Source organism: Anguilla anguilla, chromosome 2 (assembly GCF_013347855.1).
Source record: "Anguilla anguilla isolate fAngAng1 chromosome 2, fAngAng1.pri, whole genome shotgun sequence".
Lineage (NCBI taxonomy): Eukaryota > Metazoa > Chordata > Actinopteri > Anguilliformes > Anguillidae > Anguilla > Anguilla anguilla.
In genome coordinates this window covers 7,123,352-7,147,136 of record NC_049202.1, presented here as the reverse complement: position 1 = coordinate 7,147,136, position 23,785 = coordinate 7,123,352, and the positions used below count along the sequence as shown (strand labels likewise).

Genomic DNA, 23,785 nt, shown 5'->3' with positions numbered 1-23,785 from the left:
CCCACCTCGCCCCCCTCGTTGTAGACTTCCACACTGTGGACTGAAGCCATGGATCTACATACCTTTGTAACAGCTGTGTGAGAAAAGGGCGGCTGTGTTTCTGTGGCCCTGTACAGGCACAGTTGTAGAGTATGTGTGTGTGTGTGTGTGTTTGTGTGTGCATGCGTGTGTGTGTGTGTTTGTGTGCGTGTGTGTTTCCCCTGCCAAATCCATTCCGGAATTGGGTGGGATTGGGGGGGAAAAGCTGAATACTGATGTCTGGAAAATTTACAGGTCCCAGAGATTCCCTGACATCCTGTTCTAAGAGCAGACCAGCCTGTGAGTTTAGATTAGTATTTTCATGAATGAACCCCAATCCTCTTTTACTGCATGCAACTGCATACAATCTGAAACTATTGCAGACTGAATTCTGAAATTGATTTTTGTTTCCTTTTTTAAAACTCTGCATTTTAATTGTGGTTTAATGCGCAAAATACTGCACTTCCTGCGAAGAGTTGACACCACTGCTTTTGGATCGTCAGCTTCCAGGCAGGGCTTTCTTTGCCGACCCTACTTATATCTGGTTATCTCTGAAGAGACCGAACTCACACCCTCAGCGTTTGATTGGCTCCCGCCTGGCCCAATCATCCGCTAATTGTCATTCCTCTCGCTTTTTACGCAAACTCCGCCCCCCCTCCCCCCGCCGTCCCCTACGGAGGGCGTGAACAGGAAGCTGTCTTTCACTCATTTTCTGTTTTCCCTTCCTGGAGCTCCTCAGGTGGGCCTCCAGTGACAGGCACTCAAGTCGACAGGAATGGTGTGTTTTGGCTGCCGGGGGCCGCCTCCCATTGAGATGAATGAACCGACTCGATGCTCAAGTTTTTGAGAAGGGCGTTCGTCAGAGAGGGAAAGAGAGGGGAAAAAACTGGGTTAGCTGGAACCACTTAAGATCACAAAAGGAGGATTCAAGGGCTTGTACCGTAATAGTCCCAGAAAAGATTAACCAGCAACCGGCCCTTGGACGGAAAATAATTTGGTCTGGGGTTTTTTTTTTTTTTTGTTGTAGTGTTGCGTTAATTTTTTTTTTTTTACATTTTTTATTTTTACAAGCGCTATCAGAACTGTCAGTGGAATTAAATAATTTCTCATTTGTTCACTTGGTTGTATTTCAGTTTCATTTTTATAAATGTGACTTTGAAGGCAAAGTTCTCCCGACAATGCGCACGGTTGGGCCTGAGAAATGAATTATGAAATGGCTCTCGAAACCACCGGAGAGGATGCATTTCCATATCAGAAAGCACAAGCGTGGTTTAGCAAGCGAAAGAACCAATTATGTTCAGTTTCGAGTTTCCATTATTCATTAAGCAAAAAAAAAAAAAGTACTTGAGCTTTAATTGAGTTAGACTTCAGACTTCACAGACAACACAGGAAATGAGCCCCAATCTGCTGTCACCCGGAGTACCAATTTGCTGTCACAACACGTAAGCTGGTCAAGGGCGCTGAATAGGCGACGTGCCGTTAATGCAAATGAGCGGCGGCTGGCCCGCGTAATGGCGGGCGGGCGGACGGGCGGATAGCGCCGCGGATGCTAATGCCAGCTACGCGGGACGAGGCCGCGCTTCGCGTGCGGCGTGCAAACTGACTAAGGACCGACCGACCCGCGGGGCGACCACAGCGGGTGGGGGGGGGAATCGCATGCCGTGACGCGCTCCCGCGCCGATCCGGGCGCCCGATCCGAAGCGACTCTCCGGCTGGAGGCCGTGTGCGGGAGTGTTTTTGTTTTTTGCCGATGGGAGTCTCCCAACGCGGGGGTGGGCGGGCGAGGGGGGGGGCGCTGTTGATATTTATGGAAGATGAAACTGAAAGCGTGAGTGTAGATGCATAATTTATGAAAATTAAGCCCCCCCCCTCCCAACCGTGCGTGAACGGAGGCTCAGCTGAGTGCACGCTATCCTGTGAACTCTCCATCGCCCCCCTCAGCCCGGGGGGGGGGGGGTTACATGAGAGCAGCACAGCGGAAGCCGCTTGGCACGGAGGGGGGAGAGGTCGAAAGGTCGCGGAAAAGGCCCCTGAAGCGGAGTTTGCCCTGCGGTGTGTCTCCCCCAGCCCCCCCCCCCCCCGGCCTCTCCTGTGTTTGTGTGACGGGATGCCCCCCACTGGAGCGTTTTAGCAGGAAGCAGGACTCCCCAGCCCCCCCCCCCCCCCCCCCATACCTCTGAGGCACAGTGCTGCCGGGGTCAGCCCGTGCATGCGGAGGGGGCCAGGGGGGGCCGGGGGGGGGGCGTCCGTAAGTAATAATTCATTCCGTGACTGTGTTGTTACTGTGGGAGCTTGCGTGAGGATGCATGCACATGAGCGTTTGTGTGTGCAGCCGTGCGTGCGTGCGTGCGTGTGTGTGTGTGTGTGTGTGTGTGTGTGTGTGTGCAGGCATGCATTTGTGTGTGCTGGCCTGTGTGTGTGTTGTGTTGTAAATGCTAAGTGTAAACATACTGGGGCCCCTTGTTAAAGACCTGATGGGGTCCTTGTTGATTTGTGATGGCAGAAGCAGAGCCAGAGCCAGTGATGACATCACATGACACTCCAGTTCCCCTGCTCCCCCCAACCTCAACCAACCCCCCTCCCCCCCCCCCTTCCTGACACTAACTGGGAAGCCAGGGCTTTGGGTTGAGAGAGGAGTCTGTCAGGTCTTTCTTTCTCTTCTCCCTCTCCCTCTCTCTCTCTCTCTCTCTCTCTCGCTCTGTCTTTCTCTCCCCATCTGACCCGTGAGAGCTGAGGTGGGGCGGAAAGTCGCTGCCTGCGTGTCACTTCCTGTTTCCACTGGGCTCGATGGCCCGTGACAGGGCAGTGGCTCGCAGCTGATGGCGGGCAGTTGCGTGTGTGTCATGGCTGGCCGAAGTGGGAATTCCCCCCCCCCCCCCCCATTCTTTCAGATGGTTTCTGCGGCGAATGACGATGAATCTGAACCCGCGATGTGTTCTCGGCCTGCTCGTAGGCGCGTCACTGGAGCATCTCGCTGGCGCCTTTGCCTGCGTTTCCACGGCAGCCCCGCAAAACAAACAAACTGGACGTGACGGTGAAGGAAGGGGGATTGACACGTCCCTTCAATTACGACATTTTGGATTTCCTGTTAACCCTTTAAGGTGTGAGATCACAAATGTGTGTGAGTAGAATGCTCTTAATTGAACATTCTAATGCTGATGTAACGATCACTGCTGGTGTTTGAAAGCAGCGGAGTTCTAGAACACTGGCTGTAGAAGTCTGAAAATAACATTCCAAGAAACCTCATCCACAGAGGGTGAATAACAGTGCACTTCCTCTTCCTGCATCGGGTCACAAGTTTGGCCGTGTTTAATTCCCGTGGAGAGGGCTTGGGATTGGGTAGAGCTTGTGACCTCTGGGATCGGACGGGGCGGGTGCGGGGTGTGAGGGAGCGGAACTCCAGCATCCGCAGTAATTGGGAGAGAAAGGGAGACGGGTGATGAAAATATGCAAATGATGAAAATGAAGGAAAAGACAAAATCGCCGGAAGGTCACTGTAATAGTCAGAGAGGTGGGGCGGGGGGGAGGGGGGGAGCAGGGAGGCGGAATTTTCATTTTCATAAAAGCTCCACTCACCTCCTGCCTCTAAATTAGGCTTCCAGTTTTTCTGTATTTTTTCCCATGAAGTAAGTAAGGTAATTGAGAATTTAAAATGAATGACAAAATGTTTGAATTCGATATTAGAGCATATCAGTGCAACTGACCATATGCAAGCTGGCCAGGTGGTTGTACAATTAGACAGTGGTATTTTAGAATAGTATACTGTAGTATTTTTGATGATAGTACGTTACAGTACTATATTTTAGACTGTAGTATTTGCGGCAACAGTTTTGCGGACTGGAGTGTGTGCGCTTGCTGGAGTGTGTGTGCTAGCTGCTGATTTGAGTCGCGCACTGTGTGCACAGATTCTGAAGGCCCAGACAAGTGTACGGACGTTATTCGCGTGCCAGGCAGACTCGCGTTCCCCCCCCCCCCCCCCCCCCCCCCCCCCGGGGTCTGAATGGGAGCACAGAAGCCGGGGTTCTCCGGGTCGGTCAGTAGCCGTCTCGCGGGGCTGTGTGAAATTCTTCCGAGCCCGGGCGGGCCAGGAGGCTTCGGCCCGGGAATGAGAGGGCGCTCTGTCTCCCTGCTCCGCGCGCGGAAGGAAACCCGGTTCCTCAGAGTTCACTGTGCAGCTGTGCTGCAGGCTGCTGCACGGCCTGAAAAATCATCCCATTCATAACGCACAGCTTAACACAGCAAAACAAAAAGAAAAAGAAAGAAACTATTCGTCTTTCACCTCATTAATACTGCAAGAGATGACATAGAAATCCCTTTGGGTCACATCGTCTTAACCCGAATGTTGTCATCGTCGGGTAATGTAACATTACCCAGTCAAAATAGGACCTCGTCTGAGGAACTCATTTAATGCAGGTTTAACTCCAGTCCTGGAGGGCCGCAGTGTCTGCTGGTTTAACTCCAGTCCTGGAGGGCCACAGTGTCTGCATGTTTAACTCCAGTACTGGAGGACTGCAGTGTCTGCTGGTTTAACTCCAGTCCTGGAGGGCCGCAGTGTCTGCAGGTTCAACTCCAGTCCTGGAGGGCCGCAGTGTCTGCAGGTTCAACTCCAGTCCTGGAGGGCCGCAGTGTCTGCAGGTTTAACTCCAGTCCTGGAGGGCCGCAGTGTCTGCAGGTTTAACTCCAGTCCTGGAGGGCCGCAGTGTCTGCAGGTTTAACTCCAGTACTGGAGGACTGCAATGTCTGCATGTTTCACTCCAGTCCTAGAGGACCACAGCGCCTCGTTGGGAAATGAGGTGTGTTTCTTCGTGTGACTCTCTCAGCCAATCAGTGACTTAAAAAAAAACACCTGAGTGCTGAAGTGCATCAGCAGCCTGTGACATCACGCTCTGCATGATTGGATTTGTTAGCCTGCTGCATATGGGGAGTGGTGGCGGGGAGGGGGGTGGCGGGGGTTTCTTTTATCCAGGCAGGAGTTCAGAGTCAGACGGCGCTTCCGCCTTTAATGGAAACCCCGCACTATCTCAGCAGACACCTTTGTTGGGGGAGGGTGGGTGTGGGTGTGGGTGTTGTCTAAAGGGTGGGGCGGACAAAAGCCAGGCGGAAGAAAAGGGAGGTTTCCAAGGCAACCCTTCAGATGTGCTGGGGCCTCCTTTTAAGGCCGAGCTCCTGTGCTCATGTTAAGCCCCCGGGGATGTTTACAGTCGCTACTGGAGGATTTACCTTTTTTTTTTGTCAGGACTGTTTACATTTACCCCCGGGGGGAGGGGGGGGGGGGGTGTAGGTATTGCTTTGTAATCACCTGCCCCCCCCCCCCCAGCACAGGGGCACATCAGTCAGGTAGAATGAAAGAAACGGGAGGCGTTTGTGTGGATGTCTATGTGCCAAAGTGTCCAGCGCCCTGGAGTACAGTCAGCGCAGCCCAACCCATAACACAGGTGTGTTTTCAGTCAGTCACGCGTCAGTTGTGTACGTTCCCTTTTCAAAAAAAGACACGCTTGATTTTGAAGGGCTTTTTCCCTGCTCCGAAGTGATCGCTGTACTCCAACTGAACAGCAAAATATGTATTTAATTCAGCTCTAATTAGCAAAAGGGATGGAATGACTACATTGTTGTTCGCTACCGATTTACTGTTATTCACGAGGCCCTTGGCTCTGTGTTGAGGTCCAAATCTGAATCTGTGAGTCCAGCTCAGGAGTGTTCAGTCTTGTCTGAAAAGGGCCGGTGTGGGCGCAGGTTTTCCTTGACGTTGTCTCGTGACTTTTTTTTGAGGAGGGGCAAGCTGTTCTGTTCCTCAGTGGATTAAAATGGGAGGGAGTGTTTCCTAATACCGTTCCCAGGAACACCGTTTCCCAGAATCACTTTAAACTAGTTTCTGCAGCCTCTCCAGTCACCTGTGCAGAGGAGAAGCCCAGCCCTGTGTTGATCCCGCTTCCTCCGAAACCCCAGGTCCCCCCCAACCCCCCACCTGCCTCCCCCCCACCCCACCCCACCCACACGCTCTGAAACTTCCTCCTTTCTTTTTTTTATTGTCTCGGTTCTGAGCCCGTCTGAAAGGTGAGACGGACCCGCCCACTTCGCGCGCGGCTGGAGTCCATTCGGCCCGTCATTCAATCCGCTGTGAAGTTGTAGGTCAGCGTCTCTCATAAGATCCGGTTGCCTGGATACACAAGGGCGGGGGAGGCGGGGAGGGGGTGAGGATCGAGTTCACATTCATTGTGAATTGAGAGAAACTGTATTGTGGTACGTGAACAGACTGGAGAGGGTGAGGGTTAAAGATGGTGGTGGTGGGGGGGGTGGGGTGTTGGGTGTGATGGGTGGAGAGGAACAAAGTGATCCTCATGAAAAAAAAGGACTTTCAGACAGTGGCACAATGGAGGTGGCACATGTGAACAGGCTTGGCTGTCCTGGGTCCAGTTTCCTACAAGATAAAAAAAAAAAAAAAAAAAAAAAAATGTTTGAGTGACGCTGGCCATTTTGTTAGAAATTCAGTGGACTGCCTTCAGACTACACGTTAGCACGTAGAGCAGCCGCTCAGACTACACGTTAGCACGTAGCACTGCCGCTCAGACTACACGTTAGCACGTAGAGCAGCCGCTCAGACTACACGTTAGCACGTAGAGCAGCCGCTCAGACTACACGTTAGCACGTAGCACAGCCGCTCATACTACACGTTAGCACGTAGCACAGCCGCTCAGACTACACGTTAACACGTAGCACAGCCGCGCAGACTACACGTTAGCACGTAGAGCAGCCGCTCAGACTACACGTTAGCACGTAGAGCAGCCGCTCAGACTACACGTTAGCACGTAGAGCAGCCGCTCAGACTACACGTTAGCACGTAGAGCAGCCGCTCAGACTACACGTTAGCACGTAGAGCAGCCACTCAGACTACACGTTAGCACGTAGAGCAGCCGCTCAGACTACACGTTAGCACGTAGCACTGCCGCTCAGACTACACGTTAGCACGTAGAGCAGCCGCTCAGACTACACGTTAGCACGTAGAGCAGCCACTCAGACTACACGTTAGCACGTAGAGCAGTCGCTCAGACTACACGTTAGCACGTAGCACAGCCGCTCATACTACACGTTAGCACGTAGCACAGCCGCTCATACTACACGTTAGCACGTAGCACAGCCGCTCAGACTACACGTTAACACGTAGCACAGCCGCGCAGACTACACGTTAGCACGTAGAGCAGCCGCTCAGACTACACGTTAGCACGTAGCACAGCCGCTTATACTACACGTTAGCACGTAGAGCAGCCGCTCAGACTACACGTTAGCACGTAGCACAGCCGCTCAGACTACACGTTAGCACGTAGCACAGCCGCTCAGACTACACGTTAGCGTGTAGAGCAGTCGCTCAGACTACACGTTAGCATGTAGCGCAGCCGCTCAGACTACACGTTAGCACGTAGCGCAGCCAATTTGGAAAGTTAAAACATCCTCCTTCCACAGCGGTGTTCTCCTGCTTCAGCAGTCTGACTGCGTGACATCTGAGCTTCCCCAGACAGCTCCAATCTAATCTCAGCCTTCCGGCCGCTGGAACAGAGGGCTCGGTGTGACACAGAGTCTGGGGCCACTGAAGCGTTTTCCAGAAACTTCCTCTTTGGCCCAAGTTTTTTTTTTTGTTTTGTTTTTTTACCTTTCCCTGTGCATTATGGAATTTATCCTTTCCCAAATAACACCTGAAACTTCCTCTGTGGCCCAAGATTTCGTTTTGTACCTTTCCCTGGAGCGTTATGGACTTGATCCTTTCAAAAAATGGCACAGCTAACCGTTGTGAATGTTAATAATCACAAAAAGAAATGCATCCTGTCATCTGCTGTAGTGTTCCGTCCTACGGTTACACCCCCCCCCCACACCCCCACCCCCCTCCCCCACTGTAGTGTTTAGTGAATCATCGAGGTCATTGATCAAAGGAATTTTATTTGTTACGGGTGCTTTCAGCAGTGGCAATGTCGCAGAACACGTTTTTTTGCGGACGGGAGAAATCTGGGAAGCATTAGGGATCTGGGGCGCTCCCCTGTGCTCCCGAAGGGGTTGGTGGGAATTGCAGGAAGTGGGGGGGTGGGGGGGGGGGGAGATGAACGAGGAACACCGCAGTGCCAAGGTGACATTCTTCTGGCACGAAAAAAGGAGCGACGAGAGAAGACCGCTTAAAAGAAAATAATAATAATTTGAAAAACTTTGATGGATTTCAACCTTGGCTGTAAGTAGCCCCGTTGCACAGTTTCACATTCATATTGGACTGGAAAACTTTTTTTTTCTTTTTGCGTTTCCTCTTTCGCTGTGGGGGCCTCTCTCTCTTTTTTTCTCTCTCTCTCTCTCTCTCTTCCCCAACTCGCTCTCCCCCCCCCCCCCTCCCCCCAGCACACATCAGGCTGGTCAGCTGTGCACTGGGCTCTTGCTCTGTGTGGAAATGATTGAAATTAGACAGTAATGCTGAGTAAGGGCCACAGCTGCCCTCAATACAGGCACCACCAGATTCCCTGTAAAGGTCCCCCCACCCTCAGTCTCTACACACACATGCACACACACAGAGAGAGTGTGTGTGTGTTTTTCCTGCCTCTCTAATTTTCTTTTGAAAACAAGGCCTGTCTTTTTTTTTTTCTTTTTTTTTTCCCAGCCGTGTCGACCTTGAAGACGATGGCCGCGGTTTTGCCACCGGTCGATATGCTTCGCGGGGTCTGTGCGACGACACTCAAAGCAGGACTATTTTCGGCCTTATTCTTCACTCGAGAACGCTGCAGAATTCGACTAAATAAAAAAAAATCTGACTGACCAGGAGGAAGGAGGAGGGCTGGGGCACACTGAGACACTTCAGCACGTTTACTGGACAGAACAGAAGTGCTGTTTCACCACCCGCGACGCCCAGAATCGAACCTCTCGGACATCAAAACGTCCGTCTTGCCTTCTCCCGTTCATTAAAACGTCCGTCTTGCCTTCTCCCGTTCATTAAAAATGACTAAGTGGCCCATAACCCTCTCCAGGCGAGGGTTGTTTTTGTACATAACTGTCATGCCCGTTGAGCACAAATCTATTCCTCTTCACAAGAGTGTCTGATGCTGCTATTTTTTGAGCCCCCGTGTATAAAAATGAGTCCGTTGACCCGGAGGATCATGGGAAAGCATTCGGGAAGCAGCACCTGAGAGAGGGAGGTGTTACTGTGAGGTGCTTTCATACGTGACGGGAGGCGCGGGTGAAATTGGTCCCCGAGCCTCCCTCTGGCAGGAGGACTCAGGCTTCAGACTGCGCTGTGCTGCCGTGGCTCTCAGTCCCTAAACTACGCGCCGACGTTCCGCTGTGTTCTTCCACACTCTGCTGCTCTGCCAGCGCTCTCTTCTGAGGGGCCACAAAAAAGAGGTCCCTCGTTTCTGTTTAACATGCACACGCACACACACACGCACACACACACACACACACACACACACACATATATATATACATATGTATGTGTATATACATATATGTAAGCAATACATAAAAATATGTTGGACTGAGTGAGTTTTACTTTGATGGTTTTTGTGTTGCTATGGGCAGGGCCATGGAGCACTGGGGGCGGGGCCTTGAAGCCTTGGGACGGCCCTGGGGCAGCTGAGTTCAGCAGGGGCGCAGCAGCAGTGCCGTAATGGGCTGAATGAAGATCATCAGTTTTGGCCGCCTGCCTGGCATTCAGCACCGTTACAATGGGAGTTTCTGATGCTGGATTTAGAGCAGGGAAGTCATAAGACTTCCAGGTGGAACGGTCACCTTTTCCTGGAATTGTTTTCAGCGGGAGGATTTGAGAGCTGAACAGCACCCCCCCCCCCCCCCACCCCCCACCTTTCCCCACACCCCCGATGTGGCGAAACTTGGGTGGGGATTAGAATCCTGGAATCATGTTGTAGACCTGATCCATGAGGACAGATTTTGGCACACCCTCCTTGCACTCTCATTGGATTTTTTTAGTTTTTTTTTTTTAGCTTACTTTAAGTATTTTGTGGTTAATAATCTCAGAACTGCCCTGTACCACCCAGCCCAGCCAGAGTGTTTTAACACTAATTAAGTTGATTCACCAAGAGAGAAATCAATGAAGGAGTTGAGTTGTGCGTCTGTCGCAAACAGGCCGCAGATTCGAGTTACTGGCACTTTTGACATTTTAGCAGACTGTAGGGGGAGGGGGGAGGGGGGAGGGGGTAGGGGGTAGGGGGGATGGGGGAGGGGGGAGGGGACGGGTGCAATCTGTGTGTGTGCGCGGAGAGAACGGGTCACATGGACGCTGCGTGTGAATCATTAATGCTTCCCCTGCGCTGCCCGTGACATCGCTGCCCTCCTGAACCCGCCCTGTAACTGTGTCAAAGGGGGGGGGGGGGGCGCTGACAGCATGTGACAGTGACATGTCATGAGTTTAACACAAACATGCATGCACGTACACACAAGCATGAGCAAATACACACATGCACGCACACGGACACACGCGCACACACGCACACACATGCACACACACAAGCACGCACGAACACACACACACACGCAGGCGCACACGCACATGCACACACACAAGCATGCACACAGACACACACCTGGTGTGATGTAGTGCGTCATAGCCCTTGAAAATTAACTACAACAGCGGGCCACCCTTAACCCCTCTAACTGGCACACACACTCACTCAGTATTTATGGCCAGACTGGTTGTCGGTGCCTTGCCCTCGTTGCTCACTCAGAACGAACACGCTGTGGCAGAAAGCGCCCTCTGTTATCGCAGTGACCCGGTCGGCTCGTTGGGAAACGCAGACACTCGCTGGCCCGGCGGAAACACGCCCCTCCCCTCCCATTGGCCGATTAAAACACGGAGGCCAGGAGCTGTGGGGCGGTGTGGGGGAATGGGGGGGGGGGGCACGGTTATCAGGAGACAGATAAGGGCCCCTCTGGCCCCCCCCCCCGTCGGCGAAAGGCCGAGACGTGTTGTTTAACGTTTAATGCTCAACTCCTGCGAGGGGGCAGAGTCCCCCATGACGGCACCACGGCAACTTTCCAACACGGCCCACGGTCATGTGACACGGAGTAGAAAATCTAAACAAACAGCGCAACAGCTAAAGACGGGCAGATGCTTCTAGAGAGAGTGCCCACACCCCCCTCACGCCCCATCCCCCCCCACCCCCCTCGCCTTGCTTCTTGCAGGCCAGGAAGCCAGATTTGCTGGCTGTTTTCTGCAAACATCGAGGTGTGGTCTGCATCACACTTATTCAGACTGCACCTCAACTATGTAAATTATATATATATTTTTTAAAAAGCATAATTTTTTACCTTTCTGTCTTAGGTCTCGTGGCATGCGCTTTGGTGGTGGCACTTATGCGATTGCAGCTATCTATCAGTTGCCCTAGCGGTGTCTGCTGACCACGTTAAATGCACCTATTTCTTAAGTTGCTTTGGTTAAAAGCCAGAATACTCTGTTGTAAATTGTGTTGACGTGGAAGGGTGGAAAAATGACGGGAATCTCCAAGGAATTCTCAGTTTAGCCGTCGTTCCCATGGCTCACACGCGCGAGCGGAATGCTACGAGCGTCATGGCTCTGAGATGGATCCAGATGGTGCCTCGCTGCACATCTCCCCCCAACCCCCCCCCCCCCCCTCTGGTTATGCAACAACTGTGTTTATCTGTGCCCCCCCCCCCCCACGCCTCTGTTCTGGGGGTTACGGTGGTGAATCCCCATAGGGATTAACATGCGTGGGGATTGGGAGGGAGCGTAGAGATGTAGGGATTAACCTCCTATTCTCCGAGACTGACAACTGACACGATCGCCCTCGACTTCCTGAACCTTCTAAAGCCGCTTGCGGAGGCTGTTTGTGTCAGTCCGTCGGCTTCGCCCCCCGAGCGGAGCGGAGAAGACCGTTTTTTACGGCCACAGAACGGCAGCCTCCGATTGGCTGACAAAAAAAGAAAATAATAAAACCAAAAGTGTAGCTGCTTAACAAAATGTTCTGGATAAAAATAAACTTGAATGTTTCAAATGTTTTTAAACTCTAATAGGGCACACGGTGTCCTTTTCAAACTCACCGCTGCAGTTGATTTAACTCTGTCAGAGTTGATTTTACGCCAGAAATCTTTGTTCAATAATAATAATAATTATGAACTGATGTTAAAAAAAGACACGGTGGCTTGAGGACGATGGTGCTACGGCCCTGTCTCTCTGCTTAGCCGCATCTTCCCTTTTATAATGGGTGGGGTGTGCGGTACCTGTGTTATAACAGGTGGTGTGTGTGTGGTACCTGTGTTATAACAGGTGGTGTGTGTGCGGTTCCTGTGTTATAACAGGTGGGGTGTGCGGTATCTGTGTTATAACAGGTGGTGTGTGTGTGGTACCTGTGTTATAACAGGTGGGGTGTGTGGTGGGAGGAGCTACAGACCCTGTGAAAGAGCAGGTGCGCTCTAATCAGGGCAGGCTCGTGCAGTCAGGCGTTCAGGGAGACGAAACGCACTTCCTGTTTGGCGATGCTGCGCGGTGCTCCACCGCCATTGGCCAGGGCGTTTCGTTAAAAAAAAATAAACAAAAAAAAAAAAAAACCCCCCCCCCGCTTTCTTTGTTACGGCTGGGATTTTTTAAATAAACGATTTGCATACTGCCAGTTCAGGTTTCACTTGCGGCGCGTGCTGAACGATGTGGAAGTCCCTGACCGAAGAGGCGCTGGAACCCGCTAACCTTGCGCCCGGGGCCCAACCGCGTCTCCACTTGGGGGGGGGGGGGGGGGGGGGGGGGGACCGGCCCGACGGCCTGACCCTGGCGCCGCGGTGTGCGAGATTCAAATGAGCAGGAGAGCACAAGCCAAGCCAGCGCTGTTTTAGACACAATTATTTTACATGCGCATGCACACACTTCACAGACATCACAGTACAATACAAACACTTCAGACTCACACAGGTTTTTGAAGTCTTGCAGAACTACTTTTTCCTCTTATATTTTTTTTTGTTCTAAAACACTGAGTTTTTATCAGCAGCTGCTTATATGTGGCATTTCTGGGTCAAATTACATCAATTTGAAATCCTTTTGGTGCAAGTAAAATGAAAATTCCTTTAGGACAAAATTCCTATTACACCACGACTGTACGTTTTGGTTCATTTGCTTTTATTTCTCCAGTTTATGGTCTTCCTTTGTAATTCTCGGAAAGTCTGCATGAGCATTGCTTCGCCCACACACGCACACACGCACACACACGCACACACATGCACACACATGCACACGCACGCACACACACGCACACGCACGCACACACGCACACGCGCACGCACGCACGCACGCACGCACACACACGCACACACATGCACACACACGCACACACACGTACACACACACACACACACACACACACACACACACACAGGCTCAGGCTTGACAGCCAGCCGTCCCGGTCAGCCATCCAGGGGAAAGGCGAGCTGCTGTTTCAAACGACGTGACGAGTGTATGTCAGTGAGTCACGCCACCGCGCACAAAGGTCATGTGGGCTCTGGAAGCTCCTCCCCCTCCCTATCCCTCCCTCTATCTCTGCCCTCTGGCTAGAACTCAGCCCCCCCCCCCCCCCCCGTGACCTGCGAATGCAAACACTTTCACGCTCGCGGAACGCTCGCGGCCGGCGCCGTGGTTACAGCCGTGACTCACGGGTTGCGCAACGCAGGGCCGCACGTAATCACGGTACAGCGGCTTTATCTCGTCTGCTCAAGGGCGCCCGCCGCGACCCGGCCTGCCGCGCTCCGCGGGGGGGGGAGAGAGGAAGAGGAGAGGGAGAGAGAGAGAGCACCGTGTTTGCTGATGAAACAAACAGACAGATTATGTCGTAAACCTGTAGCTCTCTCTCTCTCTCTCTCTCTGAGCCTCTGAAGCTTACTGTCTGGTCACTTCACCAGCCCTGCACCTGTCACTTACGCTCCCCACCACACACACACACACACACTGTACACATATACAGACACTGTCTCTCACACACACACTGTACACATATACAGACACTGTCTCTCACACACACACACACACAGGCGAACAAGCAAAATATATTTTTTAAATGTATGGATTACAGTGACACGCACATCTGCTGCAGATATATTTTTGTGATTTGATTTGTTCACACGAGTGACCGATGGTGACCTCCACTCCCCGGCTTCAATGGCGGCTTTCACGTATCACAGATTCTTTCGGACTGTTGCAAAAAAAACACACAGAATGTGTGGCTGCTGGCCAGACATAAAGCTTATGCAAACAGATGATGGCGGAGGTTGCAGTCCAAATACAGGGGTATGCTTCCCTGTGCAAATGGGGGTGGGGGGGGGGAAATGTCAAAAATCTTGTTCCGGTAGCAGCAATTGTGAATGGACAATGCAAAAAGAAAAAAGCAGATGCATTCTAACAGGCCTTTTGAATGTTGGCAGTAAAAATCTGCTCCCCCCCCACAATTATGTTTCACAATTGACTCTGTGGTGAATGAAAGGGTAATCCCCTGGAGAGGCCGTTTTACAGTTACTGTGCGTTAGAAAAATCGAGGCCATGCTACCAGACAGAGTTTACATCGCGCTCATTACTCCGTTCTGTTATTCCACGCTCCTGCCTGGCTGATAATCCCTTCCAGCCAGAGACGGGAAGATGGGGATCTCCAGGTTTATCCAATCGATTTAATACCTTCTATTTTTAGAAATGCAACGAACTCTGCACGGTTTTACCTGTCCTTGAAGTTGATTGATTTAAAAATTAAAACTGAAAAAGGTGTATAAAAAGGAGTATAGTCAAAGTGAGGCACACTTCGTATATGACTCAAATCTGTTACTCGTGAATTTGGCCAGAGTTTTTCATAATGAATGATCTTTTAATTACAGAAGAAAACATTTCTTAAAAAGACCTGTAAAGCTTGTAAATGTAAAAGAATTCCCCTCCCTGTTTTACACGTTAAGTTCTGAATAATTGTGATTTGAGTTGGGGTATTGAACTAGTGACAGTAGCCGTGACGATGAACACGTTCACGTGTGCAAACGCGAGTGAGATGAATCGACTCCCATCAGTGAACTCTTGGTGAATCGATGCCCTTCGTGGAATTTTTATTAGAGCTTTTTTTAAAAAAAAAATTGAAGTCACAATACAAACATGTACGCAAGTCTCCCCCTCCCACCCCCCCCCCCCCCGTGCGTGTGCCCACAGCTGAGGAAGAGCGTGCCTGGTCTGGGAGGAAGATGGCTATCGCCGCTTCCCGCGCAACGTAGGCTTTTTCAGGCCGGACCCCCACGTTCGTCACAAGGGCTGGTGACGCGTTTGCGGCGCGGCGTGGAACCGCGTTCCGTTTTTGGCGCGGACGGACGAAACGAAGCCTCCGCTCGCCCCCCCTCCCCCCCAACCTTTTTTTTCCTTTTTCTTTTTTTTTCCTTTTTAAACCGTTAATATTTTTACCCGGTCGGTTTTTGGTTAAACGTTATTCCCTTTAATGACGGTCTTCTCGGGGGTAATTTCAGCCGTCTGTGGGATATCGACAAACGGTAATTATTCCTCGCAGCTGCGTTTCGCTGCAGGAGCGCCTCGCCGTTCAAAGGAGGGCGGCGGCGGCGCTCGGCCTCACGACGCCTGTCATTATGAGCGATGAAGCCATGGAAACGAAAAACTTCTGAGGACGAATAAGGACAGGGAGACGTGGGAGAGGAGGGGCGGGGGGGGGGGGGGCGCGCGGATGTTTCCGGAAGAAGGCCGCGTTTAGCCTTGATGAGGCGATGGAACTGGAGATTATTGCAGTGCGCGGAGGTGATGGTATCGGCACGTAGCAAGACCCGCCCGTTCGTCTCCACGTTCGGCAGGGCCTGTTTGTAAAATAAAATTTTTTTAAAAAAGCCTCATTTTCTTGGCAAAGTTTCTGCATCCGGTGGCGGTGATGGCTCAGATAAACACTCCGGTGGCCGTGGTGATGATGGCGGCCCTGCGGAATTTCTGCGGTCACCGTCGGAAAAACCACCGCGCCGACGGAGCAAGGCGTGTCCGGGGGGCTTCGGGATATGAAACCGCATTCCGATTGGTCGCAAAAAAGGGAGATGGCCATTCCAGATTCGTTCGCTGGAAGGGTTCAAAGTCGTTTCCGTTGTGACATGGATACCTTAGGTGGAGGAGGAGACGACATTGCCATTTTTCCAAAAAACCACAAGCTTCATTTTATTATAATTATTTTTTGTTTTATAGCCAAAAGAGAGTTTAAAGAGATTTAAACCGCCCCCCTCCTCCCTGTTTCTCATCTCGGTTGGGTCGTTGTACTCGGTGTGCGTTATTTACCGCGCCCCCTGGCATCTCCTCTGCGGCCGAGAGGGCCAGACGCCTTTCGGGGTGTAAATTATAAAGGGAGGAACTGTTTCTGCAGTGGCTGCGAAAGGTTTGGCTGCAGCACGACTTCCTCACAGACTAAACTAAACTAAATGGCCAACAGGATGGGAAGTCAGGAGGGGAGGGGAGGGGGCGGGGGGGGAGGGGGGGGCACGACTATCCCTACAGCTACACTGCTCTAGGGGATGTCAAGGGTGGGGTGGGGTGGGGTGGGGTGGGGGGGCTACACTTCCTTCATTCAAGGCAGGGATCTGTAACTCAGGCCTTTAGGCTTTTGTGGTTTCTTTTTAAGTCGGCAGCTGGTTTAGGCCTTGGAAACAAGGTGTGTGGACGCTCCAGACTGGGCAATCAGTGGCTTAAATTAAGCACTTCAGCGCGGGAACATACTGTAAACAGCACGCACCGCTTCCTTCACCACCCCCCCCCCCCTCACCCCACCCTCCTCTGGCAAGACTGGAGTTTGAGATCCCTTCATTTGCAAGCCCAGTTCCCTAACCATAATGCAACACTGCGGTATTTGTTGCATGTCTGTGTATCTATATCTATATACATGTCCGTTTGTGGTGAGATGTATTTTGGTAGGCTAAGGGTAGATGGAAATGTGGAAATGGGGGTCGAGGCGGGGTCATATAAGGTACAGATTTGTGGAAAAACAAGGGGAACAAAGAAAATGTGCAACGCAGATTTTTATAGCGGAGAGTCAGCTGACTCTGTCTCCGCTCCAGAGCAGTGAGCGAGGCCAATATCTGATCCTGAATGAACAAGTCGCAGTGAAGTAAATCATGTTCTCTCAGACAAATTCCAGGGCTTAAGTCATCGCTGATGCTTCAGATGTTTCCATGGCCAGACATATTTCTGCTCCATACATGGCCAAACACCAGGAGGGAAGATTTCATTTATTTACACTTCATAAGAGTTGTCCTGAAGAAAAAAAAAAAAAAATTGCGTATTATTTTTTTTAAACACATTCTCTCTCGGACATTCCATATGGATGCTTGCAGACATGGAACATACTAAAAATATATTATCAAGATACTGCCGGGCAAATATGCGAAATATTACCGCATGCAGATGTTGCAATATATGAATCACAGCTGTGAAATGTATTTATTACAATTTAGTCTTTTGGCAGGCTCTTTTAGCCAAAGCAACTTACAAAAATCCTTGTGTGTGTGTGTGTGTAGTAGTAGTAGTAGTTTGGACCAGGGAAGGCCTGACTTATCATCTTGTAAATGGGACCTCTGCCAGTATGATGAATTGCATGACAGCTCTTGTCCGCAAGCAGCCAACCGGATTCTCTGAAAGTCGCGAAAAACGGGTTCGTCCAGACGTTACGCAACCCGCCACGCCACTCGCAGTTTCTCGCTCGAGGCGAATGGTTGGGTTACATCATTGCGCCAGCTTGCTGCAAGTTGACGGCGTTAATCTTGGCTGCCATGTGAGGCCCATTTGCGTCGGTTACCCGGGGGGGGGGGGGGGGAACGGGTGGCGCAACAAGCCTAACTGGTCATGTAAAACAGGAAAAATAAATAAATAAAGAAGACAAAAGATCTTCCCTGGAGGGGTCGGGACCACAGAGTCGTTTTCATAAAGGCTTCTCTGTGATTTCACATTTCCATCAGAATTTGTGTGCGGAAATGCGCAAAGACAAAAAATTTGTTACAAAAAATGCATTTTTTTTTTTTTTTTTAATGTGATTTGTCAAGGCTTGTGAAAACGCCTCCTCTGTGAACCATTGAAAACTTTGTCTCTCTCAGTCTACTTCCTGTAAAATGAGCTCCCCTTGAGCAGCCACTGTTAATTGGTCCATTTGTATAGGAACCATAAGCATAATCTGTGCCAGTGGCTGGTCACAGATCTTTATAAGTAGGCTTACAGTGTACAGTGACACACAGAACATTTCAAAGACCCGCTGACATTTGTACATGGTCACGTGCTAAATACATTTATTCAAATGCTTTTATCTATATATTTATATCCCCAAAGCGCTTTACAATTGATGCCTCTTATTCACCCATTCACTCAACGGCGAAAGGCTGCCATGCAAGGCAGCCTGTTTGTGTGTGTGTGCGCGCATGTTTTGTGTGTATGCGTTGTGTGTGCACGTGTGTGTGTTGTCTGTATGTGTGTATGTGTGCGTGTTTTAATAACATCACTGAAAGCAGATGAGAGACCGGCCTGTGTCGAGCCTCGTCGGGCCTGTCTGTCGTTCCTGTTCTGAGCCCTTTTTTATTTATTTTTATTTTTCAGGTCCCACCTCGCGCAGCGGGACCAGCGCCCGGGCCTCTTAGTAACGGCGCGTAAACGAGAGCCCCGCGACGCTCCCGCCCGAACTTCGGGACGATGTCGTAAGTCCCCGTCCGTCGTAGCGCTGCGTGTACCTGCCTACCTGCCGGCCTGCCGGCAACACCTCTACCGCCATCTTTCTGGAGAGTAAACAGCCGAGCCGGGGCTGTTTGTCAGACGCGCCGTGTAAAACATTAACTGCGTGTTTACCTGTACGCACCCACGCTGCAGAGAAAGGTGGGGCGGGGGGGGACGACTGTCTGAAACGCTATCGGACAGCAATCTCAAAACAACACTTTCCACCATAGCTGGCTTTTTTATCTCTAGCTTATGGCTACGGCGGCTGGGGGGGGGGGGGGGGGGTTGAAGGCTGAATGTAGCCTGATTTCGCGTGCGTGCGATGAGGAGAGAGGTGGGCGGACACATGAATGGCACTCGTTTGGAGGGAGAAGCCGGCCTGGCGCTGTCGCGGGCACAAAGCGCATTTCGGCGTGCTCCGCGGAGCGTGTCCGAAACGTCCTTTCACACGCTTCGCGGGCCACGTTTATTTGCGAATGTAGCCTTGAAGTCCACGGACCCACTTTGTACTGCTTGTAACTTTTTTATAGTTTGACGTATTACCTGATGTTTTTTTTGTTTTTTTTTCTTTTTAATTTAATGCGAATTGAGGGCTTCTGTGCCTGGGCCTAGCGGCGTAGCTCTAAAGCTACACATTACATGGCACGGTACCGTAAACTGAAACAACGCTTTTTTTTTTTTTCCTCTTCATGAAGAAACCACAGAAATCTCATTACGTTCTACAACCCCGGTGCTACGAAGCTAACACTTCCTGTCTGTGATTTATTAATGGGGAGTTTCCTGTGTCTTATTAGTGAAAAAAGGGGGAAGGGGGGTGAAGGTTTGGCACTTCTGCCCTCGGCTGTATTCAGATTGCAGCTTTTTTTTTTTTCCTTCTTCAAATTCTCTCAGCTTTGCCTTAGCAGTTTACTCTGTGTACTCTACTACAATCCAGTGAAGGAGAAGCTTTGTATATTTGTTTCAGATTAAACTGCAGTCTCAGGCTCGATCTGCCCCCCCCTCCACCCACCCAGTTTTATTATGTTTCTGTTTTGATGATATTTTTCTTCTTCTTCCTTTCTTACGGGCAACCCTTATCGGGGTTGGGAGGGGGCAGGGGGTGGTGGTGATTTTTTTGTGCCTGCACATGTGCTGCATCTGGATCCAGGGGTGACTCATTACTGGGTTTTATTTTTTCTTTTTTATGTTCCACTTTTCCGCTGCCATAGCAACCACTGAATGTTTGGCGCAAAGCCTTTGAAGCTACAAAAAAAAAAAAAAAAAAAAAAACAGAAGGGAAAAAAGAGGGAGCTCGGGGAGGGAGTGAGAGAGGAGGGTGCGGGAAGGAGGGGGGAGTGACGGCGGGGGCCGGGGCGGGGGGGGGGGGGGGGGGAGAGGAGGAGAGAAGAGAGGATAGCGCAGCACGCTCTCAGGAGTTGGCCTACATCCAGCGTAGCCATACTGCAACGCTTAAATGAGGCCTTTGGCAGGACACCAGGTTTCTGAGAACAAAGATGTGAGCTTCTAATGTTGGCGGCAAGGCTCGCCTGGCATCCTTTACAGTTTCCCAGCATCCCTTGCGTTGGCGGTGTGCCAGCCTCCCTCTCTTCCCCCCCCCCCCCCCCCCACCCTCTGGCCCTAGGAAGAGGATTAGAATAAGAGAGGGACTTGTTTTTCTCTCGTCTCCTCTCTGTGCCCCAGTGACATCACCTCCCTCCCGCCTCCAGATGCTAGCCATCCAGCGCTAGTTTTTCCCCTCTGTCTCTCTCACACACACACACACAGTTATTTTAGCCCTTTCCTCCTTCCATTTTATAATTATTGTCAGCAGCTGTTTTGTCACGTTAGAGCTGTGCGTGCATGCCTGTGCTGAACACTGCAAATGGCATCCAGGCAAGCCTTTTGTACTAATATTCTGTGGAAGAGTATTTCCTGGCTATTTTTATTTTTTGCTCATTTTCTATGTTTATTTTTTTTGCTACTGTCTTTAAATTACAGCCCACTCCAGTCATAAAATCTGTACGTTCAATCCGAATGTGAAAGAGATTGAGTGTTTTACATTAGCAGGAACATTTTTTTTTGTTTGTTTTTTGTTTTCTGCACATTGACTGCTTCTTTGTCACATATTGATCCCCTCATTTTCCCCTCAAGTCAGCTACTGGTTGTAAAACGCAGATTAATTTATAGCCTGAAAGCCAGAGTGTCAGAGACAGTGCCGGTTGTGGTGTTTCTCGCTCACAGTGAACTGTGGTCACTTGTGACCCACCGAGGTGTGTTGCGCAACATCAGTAGCGCTGCATTCATTTTTGCAGAGAAAATAAAAAAATAGGCCTGTGAGTCTCAAAAACGAAAGTACAAAGGAACAGGAAGTGATTTAGCAATTCATTGTGCGTGCACTGGGTTAGGCTTGACTAAACAGAGCCGCAGCATATTGGGTGCAAAGCGGTGACCCCCCCCCCCCCCCCCCACCCCCCTTGTGCTAAAACGTTACGTCGCTTGTGCCAACAAGCGTTACCAACTTCAACAGATACAAACTCACACACAAAAAAAAACCCACAAAAAAAAAAAAACAAACACAAACATGCGAGACGAGTAACCGTTCAGGCAAGGAAACGGTTATTCTCTCTCTCTCTACAGGAAGTGACCTGAGAAATACAACTTCCCCCTCTGCAGCGGGGGGGCCAGGGCTATTTTTCTACAGTCTGCGGGCCTGAGGCCGAGGCTGAGGCTGAGTTGTAAAACTGCAGCGGGGGAAACGGCATTGGCAGTAAACAGGATGCGGCGTGTCGCTTGGGGTATCCTGATAAGAGAGACGTAGCCATGGTAACTCTTTCCTGCCAGAAACGCAGACCCATCAAAAAATAAAAATAAAAAAGAAAGGCAGAAAGAAAAATGCGATTGCGGCCAGCGGTACAGTGGTTACCGGCGCCGGAGGAGAAATGGTAAATGTTTGTTCAGTCACGGCTCAGTTGTGTGTTATTGTTTTGTACCTGCAACACTTCGTCGACATGTGGAAACCGGTAACCAGCAGACCTGCGACAAAAGAAATATGTTCAATTTCCTTTAGCTGAGCACTGTAAAACTTTTAGTTCATCCAAATAAACCATTTTTAACCTGTATGACAAAGTCCCCCCCCCCCCCTTAAAAGAAAAGTAAAATGTAGATATACTTGTGCAGTTTTGCACAATTCCACTTTGTTATGCATGACATTGCATTTTAAGTGGCACTGTTTCAGGAAGGGTGACACATAGTCACCTTACAGTGTCATGGTGTCTGAACGTGGGATGAAAGAACTTTGGGAGAGGCTAATAAAATGGACCAAACTACCAATGTCTGTGGATATGTGAGCCCTGACAGACCATTGGTCACCTGACCTCCTGAAAATATACCACACACACGTGCGTATGCATGCCTCCTGACAAGCAGATTCTTTAATAGAATCATCAGTTGTCCCTCATGTTTGCTGTTAAACTAATACAAGCAAGGGACATCTTTAAATGTAAACCAGCGTGTGCCTGAAAGTCTCCTAGCCTGCTTGTCATGAACAGCATGCGTCAACCGACGACTGCAGTGGTATTCATATAAATAATAAAAGACTTAGCAATTCACCGTGTGTGTTGCTGCAATGTGGCGAACGCTACATTGTTTTGGTCGCTCCTGTCGACCGCTCGCGAGAGAGTAAATTCTCTGCGTCGTATGTCACTGCTGTCTGCAGCGTGGCTCAGGCTCCTGGCTCAAAGGTCACCTTGACACGAATCAGGTCTGATCATTTGGCAGGTCCACGGACGGTAAAGCAAACATTTTTATTCACTCAGGAGCGGCCGACTGCTGTAATGCACTACAAATTTCTGTGGAGTCAAGGTCCACTTGTTGATGTAAGCAGGGTTATGACAATATGTGCCAATCCAGTGAAAAATGAATTTAGTAAGGGATAAATCACGACGGGCTGTCTCGCTATTGGAAAATAATGTACGATGCATATGCAAAACTCAGGTTAATTCTATGAAAACATTTTTTGTACCATACAGATTAGCACGAATTCTGGTTATTTTTGTCATTACATTTATTTTTTAAAAATTGCATGAAACAATAACTCAATTACGTCCCTTGCTCTGTCTTGCTTTTCAAAACGGTGTGGTCACGCAGTGTAGACATAGCGTCTTCCCAGGCCCTCTGAAACCAGGTTAGAATGCAAGCCAGCTTCATGCTAGGTTTGCCGTCACTTGTCACCTAGCCAATATTAAAATTCAGCTGGGTTGTAGGTCAAAATGGTTGCGCGGCATGCTTGTTATCCCGGCTGGCTAGCTAGCTAGAGTGCAGAGTGGTTCTCGAGAAGTGGAGAGGGAATCTCTTCCAAAACTCTGGAACCCTCCTCCTGCAGGCACACACACTTGGGGGGGATTTTTTTTTTTATGTGCCAACCACTTATCCCCAGAGATTGTGGTGGGACAATGAGCCCACTTCTGTGTCCTTGGTAACATTAGAGACCGGGGTTGCCAGGGTAACCCGCTTAAGCTCTTCTGCCGATCTCATCAGCACCCCGCACGGCCAAGGTGGGGCAACCTGACCTTTGACCTTACCTTTCCATAGCACACAGGTCTCAGGTTCCAGGGGTGCGGGTGTTGTGCAACCTACTGTGTTACACGGGTAATCCGCAGGTTGCTGCCATCAACAATAAGCCAGGTGATATGGGGGGGGGCGGGAAGGGGGAAGGGGGGTTTGGCTGGGCCTCCTGTTTGTTTCTCCTCTTCTTCAAAAGCAGAGCAACTGTCGTGAGGAAGGGATGTTCCCATTCTTCATTAGCAGCTTACAGGAGAGTCTTAGACAGAACGGGGGGGGGGGGGGGGGGGGGGGGGGTTACTTGGCAACAAGGGGAAGCCATCTGACTACATGAACTTGGAAAAGTACAGTGACCTGCACCTGATAGTCTATGACATCAGAGTCTAACCTACTATATGAAAAGTCCCCTGGATAGGTTTTGTATACGAGCAAAAAAACTAAATCCAGAAAATAACGTCAGAACATAACATTATGTTCATGTAATGCCAAGGCTCAGCTGGCTTTCTTTTCCATTGTAAGATATAGATATCATAAACCCTGTTAACA

The 23,785-nt window shown here is 50.3% G+C and overlaps 1 long non-coding RNA gene across 2 annotated transcripts in view; it reads left to right on the top strand.

The window, feature by feature from the left end:
• The window catches only part of LOC118220779, a 142,359-nt gene that overhangs the window by 26,614 nt on the left and 91,960 nt on the right, over positions 1-23,785 (top strand). Inside the window, exon 3 of one of the 2 annotated variants that reach the window (XR_004764008.1) lies at positions 18,587-18,678. The exons of the other annotated variant lie outside the window; for it this stretch is intronic. This is a non-coding gene — a long non-coding RNA (uncharacterized LOC118220779). Of the gene's footprint in view, positions 1-18,586; positions 18,679-23,785 lie in introns of those variants that run through there. 2 annotated transcript variants of the gene reach the window in all.